The following is a 19,663-nucleotide window of genomic DNA, read 5'->3' as shown; positions in this document are numbered from 1 at the left end:
CTACTTTAATATCGGTTACATGCTATATCCTAGTTCCGCCCTTGCAGGATAACATCACTTTTTTCTGACTTTTCAAGAAAATCACGTGTTCTGTGTTTTTAGGAGATCGAGTGAGTACATCGTGCATGATGCCGCCCACGTGGCTCGTTCAGCCCAGTTTCTTTCCGCAAGGAAATGCTTCATCTACGAGATTCTCTCGTTAAAATTCTGAACTTTTACCATATTGATCACATTAGCTGCATCTAATATAGGGTCAAAAGTATAAATAGAAGAAAGCTGATAACCCCATAATAAAACTAAAATAGTGTAATATCGATTAAATGATTTAAAATCATGGGATATATTCAAAGTATAACATGGTTTATATAATATAGTCTATACTAATATCAAAATTGATTAATAATTTGAACCCTCACGAGTACTATTAGCTAAAAGTAATGGATAGATGAAAACTTCCAACCTCTATTGATCTTAAATTAATTGAATTATTCTATTCCCAGACAGTATATACGTAGAACACATAATCTACAATATCATTTAAATGACCGGATCTAATTTCTAATATTTAAATTTTAATTTTTATGATCTTCAAAATCAAATTATGTTAGGTAAGTATTTTATTTGGTATACAGATCTACACAAAGATATGAAAATAAAATTTTTTAAATTAATTATCCTCCGAGTCTTTCAAAATTTAAATGTCGTGAAACCTATTTTATAATTCTCACAAATTCAAATCCCAAATCCTTAATTAAAACAAATCCAATCAAGAATCTCGATCAAGCCACAAAAAATTTGAGAAAAAAAATTGCAAGAACTTCATATCAGTTGATTTTTTTATATGTAAAAACAGAAATTTTAAGGATATTTTTTTAATTATTATGTTAAAACTGTTACTAAACATTTTTCAATTCAACTAAATTCCATAAATTTCAATCTTATATTTCTCCTTCAACATATCCTATAATCACCTAGGATTAGAGAATTGACTGACATTGAAGGTCTGAGATGATCAAACAAGAAAGGTATCAGATCAAGTACACAATTTTTAATTCATTGCGTACGCACGTTGGTTTTGACTTTCTAAAAGCAGATCAAAACGTTGTCAAGAAAGTTACAATCCAATAATTCAACTGAAATGAACTGATCAACCTTAAATTGTTAGGTACATGCATGGTGCTTTAAAAACGTTCTTCATATGTATGAGAAACTTAAACGCACATATATACATATAATATTGTTGAACCCAAGTTTTCAAGCTTCATATAATTATATATTTTAATGATAACAAATGAATTTAAGCATAAATGAGTCTCAAGTTCAAGTTGTCTACACAATAACGCCAAAGCTCATCAACGAATAAAGCAAGAGCAAGAAAGGGAACAAGCTTACAAATAAAACTCTTAGAGTAATTTTGTACATCTGATTTGTTTAAGGCAATTCCATATTAATCAATAAACAAAACTCTTAGTGCTTTAAAATTTTATGAATAGTAGTGAAATAGTTTGAGTGAAAATATTTTTTTTAATTTTAGGAAATAAGAGAAAAAATTCAATAAGAATACTATAAAGTTAAAAAATTGTTTGAATATTAATAATTTTGTTTTGAAGTTTGTAAAAATTATATTGATTTTTGGATTTGAATAATGATTATGTAATGATTAGATGAAAAAGTTAAAAAATTAAAATTGAAATGTGTTTTCTATGTTAATAATATTTGGGAATGGAATTACGAGAAGTTTTGAGAATTCTGTGTATGTCCAAAGAAACTCTTACTCTCGACTCTTATTTTCCAAAGTTTATAGATAGGGTCTTATTGTTCATTCACGTTTATAGAGTTTTTGGTCCAACAAAATGTGTTTTGTGTTTTTAGGAGATCGAGTGAGTACATCATGCATGCATGCCGCCCACACCTACCATGAAAACCCTCCACATGACTCGTTCAGCCCAGTTTCCTTGCGTAAAGAAATGTTTCATATCTATAAAATTTTCTCCTTAAAATTCCAAACTTTTAACATATTGATCACATGATTAGCATCTAATATAGGGTCAAAAGCATAGAAGAAAGCTGATAATCCGGTAATAAAACAAAAAGTGTAATATCAATCAAATGATTTAAAATCATGGGATTCCAATTATAACATGATTTATACAATATAGTCTATAGTATCAAAATTGATTAATAATTTGAACCCTCGGTATTGTTAGCTAAAAGTAATATTGGAAAGTTAATTGGAAACCTCCGACCTCTCTTGATCCTAAATTAATTGATTAGTCTATTCTCAAGCGACATATATGTAGAATATATCATCTACAATAATATCATTTAAATGACTAGATTTGATTTGTAATATTCAAATTTTAACATTTATCTAGAATTAGGATTTGCATGTCATTTAAACTTCGTTACTTTAACATCATTCATGAATGTAAATGTCTGCATGAAGGACCGATTGAGTCAAAGACTGGATGCCAGTTCCTTTTACTTGATGTTTTAGTTAATTGGTTGGTGAAAGTTGATTAGAATTCTCAAAGCATCTGAACGGAAGAGGAGTTCACCCAATGGGAAGTTTATACATTAATTTGAGAAAAGAGTAATATTAGATACAATCGTAGAATCTGTAAGTACCATACAATCATTTTGAAAGAGGGCGGTATCCATTATTAAATTATTATTTTTTATGAAAATTTCATATTTAGTCAATTTTTTCAAAAAATTATATAACATGTGCACACTCTGCTATATACTACAATCGAGTTAACAACAACAATTGAATGCAACAAATCTCACATAGCTATTTCTATCTATATTGTAGAGATTTTACAATATTCAATCTTAGATTCAACAAAAAAGTTTATCTTTGTTTACTTAATTTTTATCATTTGTTCAAAAAATCTTACATGACTATTTTTATCTTAATTTTTATCGTTCACTTGAGTCCGATGGAGCTCAAATGAGAGGTTTAATGGGTGGTTTTAATAATTTAATTTGTCTTTAGAGAACAACCTTATATAGTTAATGTTAAATATCGGTGACACAATTTACTATTTTAAATATCTATTACATGCCAAATTCTAGTTCCGTCCCTGCAGGAGAACATCACGTTTTTCTAACTTTTCAAGAAAATCATGAGTTTTGTGTTTTCAGGGGATCGAGTGAGTACATCATGCATGATGCCGCCCACGTGGCACGTTCAGCCTAATTTCATTCCGTAGAGAAATGCTTCATCTACGAAATTTTCTTGTTAAAATTCCAAACTTTTAACATATTGATCACATTAGCATCTAATATAGGGTCAAAAGTATATTTAGAAGAAAGCTGAAAACCCGATAATTAATAAAACTAAAATAGTGTAATATCGATTAAATGATTTAAAATCATGGGATATTTTCCAATTATAACATGGTTTATATAATATAGTCTATACTAATATCAAAATTGATTAATAATTTGAACCCTCGCGAGCACTGTTAGCTAAAAGTAAATGGAAAGGTGGGAACTTCCAACCTCTCTTGATCTTAAATTATTTGAATTATTCTATTTCCAAGTAGTATATATATATGTAGAACACATATCTACAATATCATTTAAATGACCGGATCTGATCATTTGTAATATATAAATTTTAATATTTATGATCTTCAAAATCAAATTATATCAGGTAAGTATTTTATTTGGTGTATAGATCTACACAAAGAATTGAAAATAGAATTTTTTAAATTAATTATCCTCCAAGTCTTTCAAAACTTAATTGTCGTGACACCTATTTTATAATTCTAACAAATTAAAATCCAAAATCCTTAATTAAAACAAATCCAATCAAGAAGCTCGATCAAGCCACAAAAAATTTGAGAAAAAAAAATTGCTAGAACTTCGATTTTTTTATATGTTAAAACATAAATTAATTTTAAGGATATATTTTCTTAATTATTATATTAAAACTGTTACGTACTAAACATTTTTCAATTCAACTAAATTCCATAAATTTCAATCTTATATTTCTCCTTCATCATATCCTATAATCACCTAGGATTAGAGAATTGACTGACTTTGAAGGTCTGAGATGATCAAACAAGAAAGTTACCAGAAGTACTCGTTTTTTATTGCGTACGCACGTTGGTTTTGACTTTCTAAAAGCAGATCAGCACGTTGTCAAGAAAGTAACAATCCAATAATTCAACTGAAATGAACTGATCAACCTTAAATTGTTAGGTACATGCATGGAGATTTAAAAACGTGCTTCATATGTATGAAAAACTTAAACGCGCATATATATATATATATATACACAAATAATATTGTTGAACCCAGGGTTTAAAGCTTCAATTAATTATATATCTACATATAAATTTTGATGATAACAAATGAATTCAAGTATAAATGTGTCTTATGTTCAAGTTGTCTACACAATGACGCCAAAGCACATCAACGAATAAAGCATGAGCAAGAAAGGGAACAAAATTACAAATAAAACTCTTAGAGTAATTTTGTACATCTCTTTACATATTTTATGAATAGCAGTGAAATAGTTTGAGTGAAAATATTTTATTTGATTTTAGGAAATAAGAGAAAAAAAATTGAATAAAAATGCTATAAAATTAAAAAATTGTTTGAATATTAATATTTTTGTTTTAAAGTTTCTAAAAGTTGTATTGCTTTTTATGTTTTGTTTTGAAGTTTGTAAAAATTATATTGATTTTTGTGTTTGAATAATGATTAAGTAATGATTAGGCAATAATTAGATGAAAAAGTTGAAAAATTAAAATTGAAATGTGTTTTGTGTATTAGTAATATTTGGGAATGAAATTACGAGAAGTTTTGAGAATTCTGTGTATGTCCAAAAAAACCCTTACTCTCGACTCTTATTTTCCAAACTTGATAGATAGGGTCTTATTGTTCATTGACATTTATAGAGTTTGTTTTAATTTGTGTTTTTAGGAGATCGAGTGAGTACATCATGAATGCATGCCGCCCACACCTACCATGAAAACACTCCACATGACTCGTTTAGCCCTGTTTCTTTGCGTAAAGATCAAATGCTTCATATCTACGAAATTTTCTCCTAAAAATTCCAAACTTTTAACATATTGTTCACATGATTAGCATCTAATATAGGGTCAAAAGTATAGAAGAAAGCTGATAATCCCATAATAAAACTAAAAGTGTAATATTGATCAAATGATTTAAAATCATGGGATTCCTATTATAACATGGTTTATATAATATAGTCTATAGTATCAAAATTGGTTAATAATCTGAACCCTCGGTACTGTTAGCTAAAAGTAATTTTGGAAAGTTAATTCGAAACCTCCGACCTCTCTTGATGTTAAATTAATTGAGTTATTCTATTCTCAAGCAATATATATATAGAACACACCATCTACAATAATATCATTTAAATGACCATATCTGATTTGTAATATTCAAATTTTAACATTTATCTAGAATTAGGATTTACTTGTCATTTAAACTTCGTTAGTTTAACATCATTCTTGAATGTAATTGTCAGCGTGAAGGACCGATTGAGTCAAAGACTGGATGTCAGTTCCTTTTACTTGATGTTTTAGTTAATTGGTTGGTGAAAGTTGATTAGACTTCTCATAGCATCTCATAGCTTCTGGTTTCTCGATACTCTGCTGGGAGGTTCGTACTGACCCTTGTTGTGGCGGTTGGGGAGTTTGGGTGCAACTACACTATCTCTAAAGGCTCATTCGCATTAGCTTGCATCAAATCTTTCTCATTCCTAGCTTCTATGTCTGGTTCTTCACTTACGAGTGGTGGGCGCCCCTTTGGATTGCCTGTTATACATGCTGTTGGTGTCCTTGTCTTCAATTCTTGGACATAGCATTCTCAAGCCAATGTTTGTTCGCCTCCGACTTCGTTTACTCCATGTGGTGAGGCAATGCACCGTATGGCGTGTGTGCCGTTGTGGTAATGTGGCGTAGTGTAATGTGAAGGGAGTACACGTGGAGTGTACTCCATGTGGTGTAGTGATACGCCTTGTGGTGTGTCGCGAAGATAAGGATGGTTGCATAGTTGAGGAGCGTAGAGCGTGATGAATAGTATTAGGAACTGTGGAACAGTGTCCCGGAATAATTGTGATGTGACATGTAGTCCCAGTGAAGCAATGTTATGGCTGTTGTACAGATAAAGTGACAGAATGGTGTAAGAGTGATGTAGCGAGAATGTGACAGGATGCCAGGATGTGGTAAGGGCACGCTAGGAACCGTACTTGTGATGAGTGAGGAGTTGGCGTAGAAGTGACGTTTTGGGATGCCAAGTGATGTGACAAGGTCATGGTGTAGCTTGGGAGTAGTCTCGAGCTATGTGACGTGACATAAAGTGTAGTTATGAATTGTGTCATGTCGTGTTAAGTGTTGGGATGAACTGTCAAGAGGGATGGATAGCATGAAGAGTCATGCTAGCTGGGTTAAGAGAATGTTGGTATCGGAATATGGAGCTTGTTTACACAAGCAGGTGATTAACATGTTATATATTAATCTTAGGTGATAAGGAGGTACGGTACATGTATAATCTGGTGAGGCATATGTGCCGAATGTTTTATCATATGTAATGGGTAATCTGTCCTAAGCATAGATACACGATGTTTTAGCTTTAGAGTTAGCTTATAGTCGTGTGATATGCATGGATGAGGATAATGATGACGATGAGGAAGTGTAGGTTCAAATGTAGAAAGTGATGTATGTATTATCTAGGATTGAGATGCGTGACTTAGTCGGCCTGAGTCATGCATCGACATGAGGTTAATAAGAAGAATAAGATAAAGGGCGTAGTGTCCTAACCCTAAGGTGAATCATGAGATTCACTCTAGTGGTTAAGCACTCGAAGTTGAACGTTGAGTTTGGAAAAGGTGACTTAAAGAAGGTCCCAGAAAGAGGAAACGTGATAAAAGGAAAACATAGAAGACAGGGATAGAAGGAGAGTGTGTCTCAGTGAGGAAAGTCCAAGTGAAGTGTAGTTTATGTCTTCTAAGTTTAGTTGCTTATGCACTAGATAAAGAATGACACTAGGGTTATGTGTATCCATGTAGGTTGCCATCTGACACGCACGACTGTATGATATGAGAATAGCGTGGAATTCAGGTAAGTATTATGTTCATACTCTTCTAGAGTTTTCTAAAATGATATGAAATGAAAATGAAATGCTTTTCTTTTACGATGCTTTACGAAATGACATGAACGACGTTTTATGAAATTATGCTTAGTATTCAAACGTATATGTATGTAATGACCATTCTTTGCAGTCCCTTTTTATGCAACCCAAGTATTAAGTGTATGCATGTAAATGAATGACTATATGTAGTATGTATTGTATGTATTGTATGTATTTTCATGAAATGAGAAGTGAGGCTTATGCCTTTTGCTTTAAGCGATGTTTTAAATAATGTGAAGAAAGTAATTTAAACGTCCCTATGAACTGATGCTTTAAGGATGCTACGAACTGATGTTTTAAATGATGCATTGAAAGATGATGTTTAAACTCATGCCTTTAAATGAAGTTTTTCCATGAATGAACTGTTGACTGAAATGATTGAAAAGAAATGACAGAAAGAAATGAATGAAAAGGAAAAGACTAAAATGAATGAATGTTTTAATGTATGAAAATACATAACAGCCATGACTGAATGAATGAAGTACCAAAGGACTGGGTAGATTGTGATGCCGGGTAAGTAGTACTGGTAGTGCACTCAGTGCTGTCTCCTGACTGAAAGGGATTCCCAACCTGTGGCCATGGGAGGAATTTGAGTCCAAAAGAAGATCGCTAACCCTCACACAAGGGGCGTAATAGTGTGTACCAACCTCACAAACGAGTGTAACAGTGTGTACAGGCCAAAAGAAAGTGATAAGAGAATGTATGTATGCTCGAATTCTTTAAAAAATGAAGGCACTGACAGGGAAAATGTTTTACGAAAAGAAAACTCCTTTTTAAGAAAAACGCCCCAATGAGTATGTCTTATGTACGTAACGTACGTATATAGTGATGAATGCATGATTGAAAACCTATGTTAGTATATTCTTGCTGTATGAAGTAATGCTTACTAAATATTTGACTCATTTTAGTTTTTATGTATGCCCCTCTCCCATAGGAACTAAATGAGCAGAACGTGTCAGGACAGACATGGCTCAAGGGAAAGAGCACGGAAGTCTAGGCATAAGAGTTTTAAATGTATGAGAGGCCTTTTTGTTTTAAGTTTGATGTTTTCCACTGTAAACCACTTTTATTATCAAAGCACGTTTTATTTTATAACGTAGAGTTTTGCACCCTGGGTATGGAAGTAAAAAGTTTTAAAAGGATCTGTAATTCCCATCTCATTTTCTAAAAAGTTTCACCACAAGAACAGGGTGTTACTGAAGAGGTGCATGCATGGACCTTCAGAGGTGGTACTTGATGGCTGTAGTGAAGGGTGGCAGGCAGTAGCAGCGATGAGTGGTGCATGCAGAGGTGCAACGTGGAAGACGTGGTGCATGGGTAGAAGTGCAGCTGGTGGCAAAAGGATGTGTGAATGAGTGGTTCACGGTGCTGAAGGTTGAAGAAGACCAAAACGACATGTTGTTTTGGCAACATATCGTTTTCGTCTATGGCCTACACAATATGTCGTTTAGGAGAAAAGAATTCATTCGGTAGAGATAAATGACAGGTCATTTTTTTGTTTTAGAAAAACGACAAGTCGTTTAAGAGGCCAGATTGCATTCGGTATAGATAAACAACATGTCGTTTAAAGGGGCTGTAAAACCACCAAAAAAAAAAAACAAATTAAATAAATAAATAAAAACATAAAACTAGACAAAAAAAAAAAATTAATTAAATAAAAAAATAAAACTAGACAAAGAAAATAAAATAAATAAATAATTAAAGATAAAAAGAAAAGTAGTTTAACATATTAAAAGTGTGTTGTGCATGTAATGAAACATTATTAAATCACAAGTATTAAAATCAAGCATAAATTATGCTATTAATCAATTTAAATCAAAACTTGGATTTATGCCTTTTAATCATTTTTTTAATCTAAAACCAATAATAAAATAATAAAACAATTAAAAATGTATTGATTTTAAATGTATAAAATATGGAATAATGTAGCTCAATCACTGACACCTGCTTCTATTAGGAATTTCACTTTGAAGTGATATGTAGAAGTAACCGCCTTGAGGTTATTTAGGGTCGGGTGCCTTATTATAGCTTTGTAGGACGATGGGGTTTTACAACCAAGAAATCCATTCAAGTAAGGCTTGCAAGGTATCCTTTGCAATGATGAAGTCGTTCGCTCTGTCCATGAACTCTCTTAATGTAGATGGAGTCCATCTGGCCAACTCAGCCATGAACGGGCTTCAGGGCCAAATTCCTCCCAGCGGTGTAGCTAATATAATTTTTTCATCTTGTTCGTTCATGGTGAGCCTTTCTTTATTGAAGCGTGTCAGGTAGGTCTTCAGGTTCTCTCCTTCTTTCTGCTTTATGGTTAATAGGTAGGCCGCCAGTTTGCAGCGTCTCCTGCTTGCCATAAACTGCATAAGAACTACTTAGTAAGCTCCTCAAAGCTACCAATTGATCCGGGGCGAAGGGTTCCGAACCATCCTTGCACTATTCTCTTTAGTGTTAATGGGAAGGCACAACAAGCCACCTCCCCTGAGAAGCCGTGGAGAGTCATGTGTGCTTTAAAATTCTCAAGGTGATCAATGGGATCTTTAGACCTATTTGCCATCTCCTCGTACTTGTCCACCAAACTGCGTAATTCGTCGTGCATCTTTTTCTTCTCTATTTCTTCACTATTAACCCCCTCCGCCCGCCTGCACTGTATGCATCTCCTTCAGGTTGCCCGTTCTGGACATGAGGATTGTCCCTCTATTGTTTTAATTCCTCGTTTTCCTTCTGCTATTGTTCAACAACCGTCATCACTTGTTTCAACCTTTCCTCCGCTTCTACTAACCTTCCTTCTGCCTCTATCATGCTTGGTCCTGGATCTCGGTCGACTTGTGATCGCGTGACGGTTGGCATGTAAAAATCACGTTGAAGTTTATGAAAATCCCATAGATGGCGTCACTATAAAGGACGTATTTCACACTGCCAACCGTATGGATAACCCTGTGACGATGATGGAATGGCTCTGGTTGCGTATTTAAACTCCGATGCTTAAGTTAGTAATAGTGTAAGAATAAGTGTAAATAGAATGAATATGTTTCTTACCTTTATCGAGTTATTTATAGAAGGATGTGGCATGATGGCGATTAACTCTTGTTACTAGTCCCGTGTGCTTATCTTTTGTGATCTCTTGTTTAACTAGAGATGATGTCTGCTGTTTTGTAGGAGTTATCTCACTCAAGATTTATATATTCAGTCCTAGGCCTCTTCCCTAGTTCTTCAGAGTTATCTTATCCCGTAATTGTGGTTGTGAGCCCATCATTTGTGGGGCTTTTAGCCATAAGCCATCAATAAGTCTTCTTGAACTTATGGATGTGCTTGGCCTTAGAGATGGGCTCGAAGCCCTGGGGTCTAAGGGCAGGTTTGGGACCTCAAACCAAACACAAAATTCTCATCTTATCTCATCTCATCATTATATTTTTTTCAAATCCCCATACAAAATATAATAAACAATTCAACTTTTTAAAATCTCAATACACCTTTTTCAAATCCCAAAACAATAATAATATTAAAACTTAATATTTTAAACTTCAAAACAAAACAAAAAATTCTCATCTCACCTCCCAAACCTACCCTAAATGTCTCCTCCACGAGGCATGATGTATTTTCACATATCTGATCTTGACTTGTTTCCCCTATTTCAAAAACACATATGAAAAGCTCAATAGGCTCAAGGACGCAGGCACCGACATATCCTTGGGTGTTTCCAGAAGGGACATGGCAACCCAGATGATGGTAGCAGTCACTCATCTCCACACAAGAGGCTTTCTTTCTCTGCTTCCACTCCCTCCTCCCCACCTATTGTGCAGCTTTATAGCCAACCATCATCTGAAATGGAAGTTAGGGATGTTGTGGTAGATGAACGTGTCATTGTGACTAGGTGGTCCAAAAAACGTAGAGCTCGGCTCCCTGGGAAGAGCTCAGCTTACGTTGATGACTGGAAAAAAAAAGGTGTGGGTACTCAACCTTCCATTTTGGATATAAAGAGCATTTCCAGGTTTGAATATTTGACTACTTTATTATTTAAATTTCCTTCATTTCTGTTGGGACATTTAACTACAATATGATGACACCTTAATGGGGTCATGGAATATTATGAGATCCTCTAACAAGAAATCCTTATGTAGCCCTTGTACCATAGTACGTTGAATACTTTTTGTTTATCCATGTATAGTGAAATAAGAAAAGGAACTAGGACTTGTTAAATCCTTATGAGGAGCTCAGTGTTGGCCAGTCTGGCCAATCAAGTTATTAGGACTTCCCGTAAGGCTCTATCATTCCGCAGAACCCGTCAGATAGGCTCCTTGAGTGGTTGTTTCACCTGCCATTCTTTCTAAGGCCTCATCCAACCATCTATTATTACGATTGACCAATAATAGCAGGTACCTTCTCTGTAGAACTCACTGGTTCATATTTTGATCCCTATTAAATTTCTCATGTCAGAGACGTCCTTTCTGCTGGAGTTTCTTCCATGGAATACTCTTCAAAGACATATCTATACTACCAAAAAAGCTGAAAATGAGCTAGATGATTACTTAGCTTTACTTTTATTCATCAGTGTAAAACTGATAACCACAGATTCAATAGTTAGTGGAGGGTGCTTATTACATCCCTTATTACTTTTCTGTAGCTTTGTTATTTGAAATGCATCTGAACATTGCAATTGAAAGTAGGAGCATTTGAATGCACAACTTCATTCTCCAAATTCACCAATAATGGGTTCAACAGTATGGAATGTGTCTTGAGTTATAACTCATTGGGAATAATCTTGCAGAAAAGACTGCTATTTGATGTTACACTATTTTATATGAATGGAAAATTGTTCCTGTACATTGATTGTCCTATGCTCTCCAACTTATGCTCTATTTTTTTATCATATTAGAGTTGAATGGGAAATGATTGGGGTACATGATTGAGGCTGTACAGCAGAGCAAAAGAACAGTATTATTTTGACACTGATTAAATCAGTCTGATTTTGTGTCAGCTTAGTATTTATGGTGCACAGTTCTTCCACCAAGGTTCCTGATTAGATTTGAGATTCCAATTACGTACTGTATTCTTCCACCAAGGTTCTTGATAAGATTTGTTTTTACCACTCATTTCAAGTTATCTTTTCTAATCATTATAATTTTTTTAAGTTTTTATATAAAATAAATAATTTAATTTTTTTAAATCTCAAAATAAAAATAATATTAAAAAAAAATATAATAATATTTTATTAAACTTTTAACTTTTATTTCAATTTATTTCATCTATAAAAACAATCAAGACCTTAATGAACCTTTTAATTTTGTATAAAAAAAGGGCAATGCTGCCGTAGTGTACTTTCTTACTTTTCACTCCTAGAGTGGCTGGGCCACTCAAGCCACCCCATTTGGGCGGTTCTCATCCCCATTATTTGGTGCTGTCAATTACAAAGATTGATATATCACTAATGTCTTAAATATTACTTTGACTAGGTTTTTGGTTTTAACGTTTTATTAGTGACTTACGGGTTTGTAATCAATGGCCTTTCCGAATGACGACACAATCAATGATTCCTGATACTATCCATGGTTGGGGGTTCAAAGTTCCAAATGCAAGGCCAGATATCTCCTAAAAAGATTGTCTAGGTTAAAAAAAAAAGAAGACATGAATTTGTAAAGCTTATAGGGTAAAATTTATAGTACCCAACACAACGAAAATGGCTAATAAGTCGAGACTAGGGGTGTTAAAAAAAATGGAAAATCAGTTGAATTGGACTGAATTGAACTAGTGGGTTCAGTTTGGTACCGGTTCTTAAAAATCGAAATCGGTCATAAGCCAGTTTGATACTGATTTTCATATTTTGAAAACCGATTTAAACCGAACCAGATCGACATATATATTAAATTTTTTATATTATACTATATGCTAAATTTCTAATTAATATAATATGAAATTTTAATCTTATTATTCAAGTCTATTAATCTTATAACATAAAATTAATATAACATTTTATTTAAGTTAGACACTACTTATAATATACTAGTATTATTAGACATTAATGAATTAGTAATTGTTAATAATAAAAACTAAATTCTAGCAATAAGTTTAGTGTTGAAAAAGTTATAATACTAAACTTATGTAGTACCACATGTGTAAAAGGTAAACCGAAAAAATCGGACCAAACCGAAATTGAGAAAAATCAAAAGTTTCGATTTTGATAATGAGCTAGTCCGTATCGGTTCTTAAATTTTTAAAATTGGTATATACTAGTTTGGTTCTAAAATTTGTCCAAAACTGGACTGGTTACTAGTCAAGACATAGGGTGGAAATAGGCGCTCAATGCAATGGAGGAATTAACAACTAGTGACGTTAGTTGTTTTGTTCTTACGCATTTAGCTTTAGTTTGTGATCTACCGCACCATAAACCACCACGCATATGGTGACTGTGCATCCAAATGATGTGTGAGTCACGTCATCTACATATCTCGCTTCTGGTGCACGTGGATCTCACGCTCCACCTCCCTTCTCACGTGCCTATGCAACTAACTCCCCCCTCCATCGCCTGCCTAACACCCATTAACTAGCAGTCATCTATTGGTGCTTATGCACACACGGCCACATGCGTTGGCTCAAACACGTGTGTCCACCAAATGTTGTTAGCTTCTTTCCCCCGGAACAACTACCCACCTACAAACATTCTCACCTCCATTTGGGCATCAAATTTTGGGTATTTTTATTGTTTTATTTGCTTGTGTTTGTTTATTTGTTTGATTTATTATAGTGTTTTTCATAGTTGTAGGCGGCTTGATTCGCTATATTTTGTCCACATTCTTCAAGCATGCTTTTTATCCATCACTCCCTTCCATCATGGCCACCTTATATTGCCACTTCCAACGGCTTGTTCATGCCTTTACAACTTCAAACCCTACTCACTATTAGGAGTGAAAAAAATAGAAAAATCGGTTGAATCGAATCGGTGGGCTTGGTCTGATACCGGTTCTTGTTCTTAAGAACCAGAACTCGTCCTAAACCAGTTCAATATTGATTTTTATATTTTGAAAATAGGTTTAAATCGGAACGAATAGGTATATATTTTAAAATTTTTTATATTATATTTATATGCTCAATTGCTAATTAATATAACATAAAATTTTAATATTATTATTCAAGTCTATTAATCTTATAATATAAAATTAATATAATATTTGATATAAGTTAGACACTACTTATACTATACCAGTATATTTAGACACTAATTATATTATTTTAATCTTATTATTCAAGTCTATTAATCTCAATAGTATAATTAGACACTAATGAGTTAGTAATTGTTAATAATAAATATTAAATTCTAGCAATTAAGTTTAGTGTTGAAAAAGTTATAATACTAAACTTATTTAGACCACATGTGTAAACGACACTACTTATACTATACCAGTATATTTAGACACTAATTATATTATTTTAATCTTATTATTATTCAAGTCTATTAATCTCAATAGTATAATTAGACACTAATGAGTTAATAATTGTTAATAATAAATATTAAATTTTAGCAATTAAGTTTAGTGTTGAAAAAGTTATAATACTAAACTTATGTAGTGCCACATGTGTAAACGATAAACTAGAAAAATCGGACCGGATTGGACTAATGTCGAAAAAACAGAAAGTTTCAGTTTTGATGATGAATCAATCCATATTGGTTCTTAAATTTTCAAAACTGGTGTATACTGTTTCAGTTCCAAAATATGTCCAAATCCAGACCAAACCGGACTGGTTACACTCTTACTCACTATTACCTTCAAGCCAACCTTTTCCTTGATTGCGAATTGACCATTTAGTTCCATTTCCCCTTTCTTTTTCTATTTCATGCAGTATATTGTTTGTCTTGAGGCATTTGTTAATGTCTCTTGCCCATTCCTATTGTACAAAAATACAAGGGAAGAATTTTTTCCTTTGGAATAATATATCCCTCTCAATATAATCTAATATGATAAGTGTTAGTACACTTGACTAATATTGTATCTATCTTTGCAAAAAACACAATTTGGACAATGAAGCAAATCCTCGCCTAACCTCATGCCTACTTGCCCCCATTGATCGGGCGTATGTACTTCCCATCCCACCATCCGATTTCTATCAATAAAACCAAAAAGTCTCTCTTGCAAACATTCAAACCCTTCCAAGCTTCCACACCATTATATATTTCAAAAAGTCATAATAACCAAATCATTAAAACCCACTTGCTCATAGATAAAAGATTAAATTCACAATCTGGATAATGATTAGCCTTTGCATGGGGATACCCACAGTTGTGGCCATGGGTCTCTAGACTCTATTGAGGCTTAACATCATGCTGTGCAATAGGTCGTTGTAGAGCTCATGGCCATGCCATGGATCTCAATGTACACTCATGTTGTCATGCCTTGGTTCTATGCATGAAGAATAAGTAGAAGATGATGAGAAGGACGAGATGAAGAAGAAGAGATTTAGAAAAGGAGAGAGAGGCATGAAGAAGAAAAGGGAGGAAATGAAGGATGTAACTAGGAGGGAAAAATGAGGGTAAGAGAAAAAACATGTAGAGTTTTCTGTTTATATTGTTGTAGGGCGGGAGGGCGAGAATCCTACCCACCCACCTACTTTTTGAAAAGTTAATTAATAATTTGTTCACTTAGCCTATTGGGCTGGTAGGGCATGGAAGTTCGGGTGACCCATTGCCTAGCCCTATATTTCTTGAGTTATAAGTACAATGACTAGTTTGTGATCTATAATACTATGCTTGCAAGTTGTTGACATTGTGACTATATATAATGCCGATCTTGATTCTTGACATGCTCCTAAAGGAAAATATTTAGTTTACAAGTCAATTGTCCCAATAAATGTATTTCTTGTCTCTCTAAATTGAATGGGAAAAAAAATGACATTGCAATTTAAATCCTTAAAAAGAGTTGTTAGTTGCCCTCGAAGAAACCCCAAAGCCTTTATATAAGCTATTGTGATTTCTTTGGTAAACCAACTTCAGAATTTCTATGCCCAAGTGTAATTGATTATAGTAAATTGTAGTAAATTATGAGATGAATGGTAACATTAATCTGTATTTCCTCACAGTGACATTAGCTACACTTTCTTCGAGGGAAAGTACCTTCACAAAAGCAATGAACAATAGAATATTCCAAATGATATGTCAAGTTCGTTCAGGATAGTAATATACCCTAACAAGCAATTTATTGTAAAGTCCCTACGTATCTGGGCCGCAAGCCTTACAAAAGTAATTTAGCTAACAACATAAAGATAACATAGTCTGGCCCATGACATGAGCCCAATGCCTCTTCCCTTGAATCTGTATACTTCTCCTTTCGTTTAAACGGAAGCCCATAGCAAGTTTTTCTCCCTTCAATAGCCCAAGACATCACCTAGCCCACGACATCAGAATACACTTAGGGTTTGATCTCCTTTGCTTCAGATGTCTTCCCCATGTTCCACTTCAGTTCTAGCTGCTGTGTGACAACGCCCCTTCCCTTCAGAAAACCTTGCCCACAAGGTGGGAAAAATCTCCACAGAGACGACAGTGCATCTCCCATGTTGCTTCTTCAACAACTTGGCCGTGCCAGCGGACCAAGATTTCAACCACAGGTTTGTTCTTTACCTTTTTAAGTCTTCAGTTCAATACTTCTTCAGGTTCAACCTTGATGATTCCGTGATTGTCTACAGGGGTAATGTTGCTAAGGGAATCACCCCTTGACTGAGTTTGGGTTTGAGTTGGGATACATGGAAGACGTTATGTATCTGAGCCATGGAAGGAAGCTTCAACCGATATGCGACCTCGCCGATCCTTTGCTCAACCTGACAAGGCCCGAAGAATCGAGGAGAAAGCTTAAGGATTTGCCGGTGACTGATGTTGGATTTTTTGTAGGGTTTCAACTTCAAGAATACCCTGTCCCCAGTTTGGTATGTTTGCTCCTTTCTCTTCCTATCCACATATTTTCGCATCCTTTCATGTGCCCTAACAAGGCTTTGCCTCAACAGGTTCCATAATTGCTCACGGGTCTTCAAGGTAACTTCTACCTCCTCTAATTTAGTTGTTCCCAACACATAGGTTGTTAGGTTAGGTGGTTTATACCCATATAATGCCTAAAAGGAAGTATACTTTGTAGATGCATGCATACTCGAGTTGTAACACCACTCTGCTAACTCAATCCACTTTGCCCAATCCTTAGGTTTGTTCCCCACATAACATCTTAGGTAGTTCTCCGCCCATTTGTTCATAGCCTTTGTGTGGCCATTCGTTTGAGGGTGGTATGCAGTGCTAAAGGCCAACTGGACTCCATGTAGAAAGAAAATCTCTTTCCAAAACTTGCTTGTGAAAGTGGGGTCCTAGTCAGAGATTATAGACTGGGCATACCATGCAATTTAAATACATGTTTTAGGAATAGTTGAACCACATCCTTAGCAGTGTATGGATGGCAAATAGGCACAAAATGTGCATATTTGGTAAACCTGTCAACAACAACCCACAAAGCATTGAACCTTCCAGAACTAGGCATACCATCAATAAAATCCATTGTAATGTCTGCCCACGGCCTTGAGGGAATGGGTAGTGGTTGTAAAGAGCCACTAGGAAGAGTGTTATCTACTTCATCACTTAGGAAGAGTGTTATCTACTTCATCACTTGACATGTATCACACTCCTTAAGAAATGCCTTCACATCTACCTTCTGTCCAAGCCAATAAAAATCCCTTTTTAGCTTGTGTAGGGTTTTGTCAAACCCATATGTCCCCCCCATAGGACTGCTGTGAATTAATTCTAGCAACTTCTTAATAAAACCCTGATTAGCAGGGATATACAACTTGTTTTTGTAGAGAATTAATCCATTTTTTTACAGCATATGGACTCATCAGCTCGTTAGCTTGGTGCTTACTCCATAACTCTTGCAGCTTTAAGTCCTCCTCATATAACGCCTTGATCTCATTAATCCAATCCCAACTGGGTAAGGAAATAACTGACAATGTAATCTCAGTATCTCCTCCTTGCCTAGACAGGGCATCCGCTACAACATTCTCCCTTCACCTTTTAAATTCTACCACAAAGTCATAGCCTAACAATTTTGAAATGCACTTTTGTTGCATCATGGTCCCAATCCTTTGATCAAGTAATAATTTGAGGCTTTGATGGTAAGTTTTGACCACAAAGGCTTGGCCCAATAGATAGGGTCTCCATTTTGGCATGGCTGAAACTAGTGCAAAAATTTCTTTCTCATATGTTGACATTCCCACTGCCCGTCCCTTCAAGGCCTTGCTGAAAAAGGCTAAGGGCCTCCCACCTTGCATTAAAACAGCACTAATGGCCTCACCCGAGGCATCACACTCGATCACAAAGGGGGACTGAAAATCTAGTGATGCTAAAATGGGAGGCTGTGTCACTAGTATTTTCAGTTTATCAAACGCAGTCAGTCAGCGTGGCAGCTATGGCGCCGTACCCTTTTATAAACCTCCTATAATACCCTGTGAGGCCTATAAAACCTGAGATCCTTAACAGACCGTGATTTAGGCCAATCCAACATAACCTTAAGCTTCTCAAGGTCAGCCCTTACTCAATGACCAAAAATTAAGTGGCCCAAGTAGGATACCTCCTCACATCCAAAGCCGCATTTGCTCAGCTTAGCGAACAACTTGTACTGTCTTAAAGTGTCAAATGTAATCTTTAAGTGGCTCAAGTGAGTTTCTGCATCGCGATTGTAAACCAATATGTCATAAAAAAAACTAGAATGAATTTTCTGAGAAAAGGCTTATTCATTAGACTCTGAAAAGTTGGCATAACCAAGAACTCATAGTGTCCCTCATGAGTCCGGAAGGCAGTCTTGGGAATGTCGTCTAGTTTTACTCTTATTTGATGATAACCCGACCTCAAGTCAAGCTTAGAGAAAACCTTGGCTCCATGCAACTAGTCCAGTAGTTCCTCTACCACTAGTATAGGATATTTATCCTTAACCGTAGCACTATTTAAAGCCCTATAATCCACACACAGCCGCCATGTGCCATCTCTCTTCCTTACTGACAAAACCAGAGAGGAATAGGGGCATTGGCTAGGGCGAATCATCCCCATGAATCCAGCAACTGCTTTACAATTTTCTCAATTTCATCTTTCTGAAAATAGGGATAATGATAAGGTCAAACAAAAATGGGATTAGTGCCTGGTTGTAAGGTAATGGTGTGGTCATGGGAACGGGTGGGAGGTAGGTGTTTTGGGGTGGCAAAAATATTTGAGTAGTTGTTGAGGAGGTGTTGTATGTTTTCGGGAATTTGGCTGGTTTGGTGACTGGTTGAGTTTTCAAAAAATTGTAACATTATCCCTTTTTTTTTTTCCATTCTGTTACACTTGTGTACGGAACCTTCTTCAATCCATGTTTGGCCCATGAGCCCTTTTAACTTCACTGCAGTTTGATGGTAATTAAACTGCATGGTCTCTTGAAATTTCCAAAGAATTGGTCCCAAGCCCTGCAACCAGTGCACTCCAAGGACCATGTCACAGCCAGCAAGC

This window comes from Juglans regia, chromosome 15, assembly GCF_001411555.2.
Source record: "Juglans regia cultivar Chandler chromosome 15, Walnut 2.0, whole genome shotgun sequence".
Classification (NCBI taxonomy): domain Eukaryota; kingdom Viridiplantae; phylum Streptophyta; class Magnoliopsida; order Fagales; family Juglandaceae; genus Juglans; species Juglans regia.
The sequence above is the reverse complement of the archived record's forward strand: the minus strand, read 5'-3'. Positions refer to the sequence as shown.